Genomic DNA, 7649 nt, shown 5'->3' on the forward strand with positions numbered 1-7649 from the left:
AAACTCTAGATCTTTTAAAAGCAAAATTTTGTTGGCCACACATGAGGAAAGATGTCCAACGACATTGTTCTAGATGCATCTCATGTTTAAAAGCAAAGTCTAGAACAATGCCGCATGGACTCTACACCCCTTTGCCGATTGCAAATGCTCCTTGGGAAGACATTAGCATGGATTTCATTTTAGGACTTCCTAGGACTACAAGAGGCCATGACTCTATCTTTGTGGTAGTGGACCGTTTTAGCAAAATGTCCCATTTTATTCCATGCCACAAAGTAGATGATGCTCAAAATATTTCTAAACTCTTCTTTAGAGAAGTGGTGAGACTCCATGGTCTCCCTAGAAGTATAGTGTCCGATAGAGATCCCAAGTTTATCAGCCACTTTTGGAAAACTCTTTGGGGTAAACTTGGAACAAGACTACAATTTTCAACTTCTTGTCATCCTCAAACGGATGGACAAACCGAAGTAGTCAATAGATCTCTTGGAACTATGCTTAGGGCTATCATGAAGGGCAGCCACAAATCTTAGGTTATCTCATGTATTTTGCAAGTTTATTGTAAGTAAAGTTATGCTACCAATTTGTGCTCAACTTTGCTTCTCCCTAGAATCCTAGGCTCTAAACTTCAATTCCTTCATCTTTTCCCTTGGGCTGGCCGAACCACCCAATACCCACACTTATCATGCACCTACAAGATCAACACCACTCTTAGGAGGATCTTGCTCACTCTCATTCATTGCTTCCGCCCCATACTCTACATTGATTCAAGAAGAACTTCATGAAAATGCCATCAAGTTGCGACGGCACCGCGCATAAGGAAGGAAAAGATGCGGCAGCACATGCCTAAACCTAAATTTTAAGAGTCATAACTTTTGGGCCTAAGGCCCATTCCAATTTTAACCTAATAAAACCTAATTCAAAATTTAAATATGGAATGTGCTCTGTTATGTGCAGCTGGAATCCTAAATAAAATTCACAGCTTATTCTCTGGAACCCTAAATAAAATTCACAGCTTACTCTCTGAAATCCTAAATAAAATTAACAGCTTACTCAAAATTAGGTTTTTTAGGCCCATTTAAAAAATTACAATTATTTTCATCTCCAACACATATTTTTATCCTAAATAAAAATCATAGCTTACTCAAAATTATGTATTTGGATCGTTTCATGAATTATCTTATGTATAGAAACTCGAATAGTAACTCCTCCGAGTTGAGTTACAACGAGTTTTTTTCCCCTTTCCGATCCGGATCCGAGTTACGAGTTTGACAACATTGGTTCATATGCCATATTATGGGTTTCTAGGTTTCTAAGTGAGTTTGGCTTGGTTACTTGTGATTTAGTGAGTTCTTGAATGAAAGAACATTGATCCAATTCTTAGAAAGTGCCTAATCATATTCAAACTCTTGTTGAATCCATAATTTGTCCATATTATATCTCTATCATGTTATTGATATCATATCAACTTGACTGTCTTGAGGAAAGTGAGGAAGCTTTATAACTGTTCATACAAATTTCTTGTTCGTGCGTGAGTTGATTTAGAGCTTGTTTTAAGGTTTTCACTGATCTCAGAAGGAGTTCAGAATTCGTATGGTCCTGCAACTACTGCCAGTGTTTTACATTTTCTTGCAAATTCAAAAAGGTACTCTAAAGTTCCTTTTTGGATAAATTTGTGAAGAACGAGAAACATAAAGTTTCTTCTGTTTTTCACTCTCTTGTTGGGTGGTGTCCGGCCATACAAATGCTGTAATAATTGATGTGTTGATCCTAGCGTATGCGAGAAACTTAGAAATCCGATCTGCTTCTGTGAAACATTTAGGCCATTTCATTTGACCAACTCAGTCTCCCACATTTATAAGAGAAATCACACTCACGTAGACATATTTTTGTATTTTTTTCTTCTAGCACGTCTTCCAAACTCACATGGATGCAATGACATACTTTTGAGTGAACCTTTATTGTAATTTCTTTATTAGCACACTTCATCTGAACACAACCACTTTTTTTGTGAGTGAACCTTTGATGTGATTTTCTTTTTCTGCAGGTCTCTTACACCTTTGTTGGCGCATTCACATAACTCTAAAAGAACCTCAAATGTAATACTACACTAACCTACTTCTCATATTCATGCAAGTACAACAAAACTTCTTTGAACAAATTTTATTCAATTTTCTCTTGTAATGTGTTTTCATAGTTATGTAAGAGTACAAGAGTTCCCCCCACTTAATCCAATTAATCAATTATTTCTTGTAAAAAAAAAGTCGAGCAAATATATATGGGTGATTTGGAGACAATTCATGCATATGTAGTTTTTAAGACAATAAAAAGATATGCCTTTGACTTTCTAGTTGTTCAAAGGATGCAATGTATTTGAAGTTAAAAACTTGAGTTGTACTTGCACATGCAATAATTAAGGACTCATGTTCAACCCCTACACCATCTTTATTTAGGTTGTTGATCTTGCTTATTGTAATGTGCTAAAATATCTCGGTTTTCAATCATTAGATCATGCATTTTTAAAGCAGAAATTCATGTTAGATAAAAACAATTTATACAATAAAAAATATTAATCTTTTCCTCAGTCACGTTAAAAGTTGAGGATTCTATAACACGCAATTTTAAAAGCAAATATATTTTTTTCCATCTAGTTGTGAGTAATTTTTCAGAAATTATTAGAATTTATAAGTACTATAGTTAAGAGTTTTTTTTGAAAAATAATACAATTACAACTAACTTTCTGTTATCCTCTATCTTAACATGAGAGGAAAAATATTTGAAATAGCCATATTAGATATAAAATTCTTTTAAGAGGTAAAACCTTGGTTAAAATGTGAGCTAATTGATGATGTCATTTGACATGAAGTAAATGAATCAAATGGTCACTACAAACACTTTAAAATTGGGATTGATGGAAAAAAGAATACACAATTTAGAAATAAGTATTAAATAAATTAAAGATCTTAATAACTTAGAATAAGAACAAATGAGAACAGAAATAATATGAATATACACATACTTATTTGTGTTCTCGAACTCAATTTTTAAAAAACTCAATTTAAAAATAAAATCAAGTACTGTCCATATTCATGTTTAGTTAATATGCACATTCTCCTTCAATATCAGAATGGGTTCAAATAATAGCTATGAGTACAAATTTATTTGCCATCTCTTAGCTTTTAGCTTTTAACTAGAAAAAGTTGGATCTTGACCTATCAATTATAATTTGGTACATGCTCATCCAACTGTTGTTAAGGCATCTACAGTATAATCCATTCTAATTTAGAAATATTAGACTACCATTATGTTAAAATCATTGATTAAAATTAAAATGATTATTTCATATTATGATATCAGTTAAATGTTTTGATAATAATAAATATAACTAAAAAATTAAAATGATTATTTCTTATATATGGGCACAGGCATTTAAATCTACACCCACTTAAACTTGCATTATAGAAAATTCAATGAGAAATTCTACCTCCACTTCCATGTTAATTAAATTCTACCTCCACTTCCATATTAATTAATTGTGAAAAGTCGATTGTAATCTTTTTAAAAATTTTAAACAACTCTAAATGAAGCATAACCTCACATTTTTAAATAACATCATACTTCCCTCCGCACTCCCATACATTCATTCCAATCAAAACACTTCTATTCTTTTTGAACCACAGTGTTTTAGAGAACAATTTCATCATTTGAAAATGTGAAATGATTGACAAGAATATTCGTTGTATTTGATGTTTCGTGGTGCAAAAATCATTTTTTTTAGTTTTGTACTTCACTTTTGCACCTCGCTGATTTTTTTTATGGATTTTGTGGCTTAAAAAAATAAAATAAAAATAAGTGAGCGAAAACACAACTACCACCGATAAAACTACCACAAAACTTACATTAACCACTAACGTTCACCACCAACCACTACAAGCAACCATCATCACTTGAAAACAAAGAAGAATGCATCATACTCTCCAACATACTCATAGGAGTATTGTTGGAATTAAAAAAAAATTATGGAGGTATAGGGAGAATTTACCAAATTCAATTTGTATAGCTCGCATTGGAAACTAACTTCAAATTTTACAAGCTATTTCTTCCTACACTTACCTAATTTCTTCTAGCACCCCATAAGCCAGACAAAAAAAGCCATTTTATCTTAAAAAAAAACTCATTTTGGATTCTAAATCTAGAAATATTTGTGTTTCTATTTACACCTCCTAGATCGTAGAATCTGGAAGGTATTTTCGGATCTAGAAATATCTTCCTGATTATACAATTCATAATATATTTTTTTTCTTTAAAAAAATACATTTTGAATTATACAATTCATAATATTTTTTTTCATTTAAAAAATATATTTTGAACTATACAATCTATAAGCTATATCTGTATCCAAAAATACCTTTCAGATTCTGTATTCTAGAAATACCTTTCGGTTACCATAATCCATAATGTAATTTTTAAAGAAATCCATTATTCTCTAATTTGAAATTTTTCTAAATCATCTGAAATGAAAAATATCAATAGAATAAAAAGTATTTTTAGTATTTTAAGAAGCATGAGGTTACATAAGAAGTCATGGAAGTGTTGGAAGATTTTTGTGGTTAAGCAGGTAGCCCTTACCACAAAAATACATTGAGATTTTTTTTAGCATCAACTTGCATAGCAATTTACTCAATCCATTATATAATGAACAATGGATAGAGGCTTAAAAAATTAAAACATTTGTTTAAATTAAACTTGATGATGCATGGTGTGAGTAGTACACAAAATCCACGAATAAAAAGCGTTTAACCCGAGCATTGTGAAATATGGATATAAAAAGTCTCCATTACAAATTTATGGCTGCTTCTTCGTGCCCGTGGTGTGTTTATATCTGAATTATATAATTTAAAAGTTTTTTTTTAAATTAGGAATTAGTTTTTAGATTATATAATTCAAAAGTTTTTTCTAGATTTAGGATTAGCTTCCAGATTACATAATTCAAAGGTATTTTCACATTTAGTATGAGGTGTCACAAGATTGTATGAAAGTACAGGAAGAAGCAACCCAAATTTATCAAAAAATTCAAACTCACACCCATGCGAACTACGGGCTACGAGCTACAGGTTACACGAGTGGGATCACTTCCTGCACCTCCATACGTTCTTGTGCCATCTCCATAAGTTTTTATATTTCAAAAAAAAAATTTGTAAAAAAGTTAAAATGTAGTTTATATTTTGAAAGTCTTTTTCTAAATTTGTGATTAGCTTCCAAATTATGTAATCCGAAAGTCTTTTCAGAATATAAGATTAACTTTTGAATTATGTAATTCAAAATATATTCGGATTACATAATTTATAAGTTATTCTCAAATCCAGAAAACACTTTCGGATTATGTAATCTGGAATACATTTTAAAAAAAAAGTATATTTTGGATTATATAATAAAAACCTATTTCTAGATATGAGATTAACTTCTGAGTTATGTAATCCATAGTATATGTTTTTTTTAAAATTGCTTCCAGATTGTATAAATCTGGAAATCTGGAGAACACTTTCGAATTCAAACCATTTAAATCATTTTTTTTTTTTGAAAATGGGATGCCAGTTGCCTAACAATATCAATGTTTAACCCAAAATCATATAAACGAAATATTTTTCTGAAACTGGAATGTCAGTATTCCCTGATTCAATATTGTAATACAGTTGCTGATAACATATTCTGTCACTTACTTTTTAACAAACTTTTTAATGGTGTGTTTGCTTCGAAGTGGGAAGAAGGAGGGGGAAGATGGAGGGGAGGAGTGTATGGGAGAGAGGGTGGAAGATTTTTTTCACTCTTTACAAAATGAAAAGATTTGGGGGATTGATGTGGATTATTGTATTTTTACCAAAATATTCTTTTGCATTCATTTTATTACAATATATAAAATTAAATATTATATAAATTTATTTATTATTTATAATTTCAAAAATATTTAATTATACTATTAATAACAACATATAATTATAAATAATAAAAAAATAATAAAAATTATAATATCAACAATATATATAGTAACAAATGAATATAATAATATATTATATTCATAAATTTTAATGTATTTAATAAATTTATATCAATTTAAAAAAATATTTTCATTATATTTTTTAATTTTTTATTTAATTTTTTATTAAAAAATATAAATACTTATGAATATTATATGTTAAAAATATGTAATTAATTCAAACCTAAAAAAAAAATCATAATTCATTATTCAAATATTTTTTAATAACAAGGATAAATTTGTAAACTTACAATAAACCATCCTCACAAATTCACTTTATCTTCTCTCAATCCAAACAATCTCACTTATCCTCACACATCCTCTCTAATCCTCACAAATTCACTTCCTCCCCTCCTCACAAATCTCCTCCTCAATCCAAACAGAGCCTAAAAGAATGAACATATCATGGAAAGGCTACTAACTACTAAACAAGTAAATTCCCCTTATTTGAATTTCATTCTCAAACTACTAAAAACTTTGATGAATTTGAACCAATAAGAAATATGACACAATTCTGAAACCGTGTATTAGGTGCTGAATCCGATGCCTTCGAGCATATAATATTTACAACGAAAATAAAAAGCAGTTTTCTATTAAATGAAAAGTTGTGGAAGAAGGGGAAGGAGGAATAAGTAACAAAATAATCATCTGTGTTTTACACCATTAGCATGTGAATGCATCAACTATTCTTCCAGGCCTTTGTATATCCCACTAAAGAACATTGCTGTTAACAATAGAACCGTTCATACAACATAATCAAAACATAGAACAAAAATAAAACCAAGTTAAATCCTTTCAGGCCTTTGTATTCCCCCTACAGAAACATTGCTTAATGTTCATCGAAAACGCACCAACGGAAATCACGTTTTATGCATCTCTTAATATGTGAATCGTATAGGCATATTTATGAATTCCCATATAGAAAAAAGAATCAAATAAGGTAATATAACTTGAGGCTTAAGTGCATATATGACAAATATTGATTAGAATACGTAGGATGTTTTACTCTAATTATAGGTTTACTCCTTGCTTGTCTACCATGTTGCAGATGATATCAAATTCCAAGTCGTTAAAAACTCCAAACTTGTCCCTAAATTGGTGCAAAATTCTCAAGGCAGAGAAATCACCAGGTAATGCAAGTTCAGAGGGCGCAGAATAAGGGCTAAATATAACAATGCCCTGTCTCTGCACAAAGGCTTTGGTTATAGAGCATCAATGCGATTGATTGGTGAAGCCCAATATAAACACTGATTTCCTTCCAACGTGAAGGAGCAATAAACTAAGATAGAATATTAAAATTGTATGCAAAAAAATCTAGCTTGATGTTTGATATAAAGCTAACAATAGAACCCTTCCACAACATAATCAAAACATAGAACAAAAATAAAACAAAGATAAATCAAATAAGTAGTCACATATTTAAAGACTAAACCTGCAAGAGAAAAGGTGAAAGTACCTTTTAGCAAAGTTTGAAACGAGAAAGGCCCTTGCAAAGGCTGGACGAAATCTTCACAAAACCTGCAAGAGAATTGTATGTTCTCATTGTATTTCTAACCAATCTAAGATATTCTTATTACGTCGTTGGTGAAAAGCTTTCCAATATAATGATGCTGAAGTGATG

The sequence above is a fragment of the Phaseolus vulgaris genome, chromosome 2 (assembly GCF_000499845.2).
Source record: "Phaseolus vulgaris cultivar G19833 chromosome 2, P. vulgaris v2.0, whole genome shotgun sequence".
In the NCBI taxonomy this organism is placed as follows: Eukaryota; Viridiplantae; Streptophyta; class Magnoliopsida; order Fabales; family Fabaceae; genus Phaseolus; species Phaseolus vulgaris.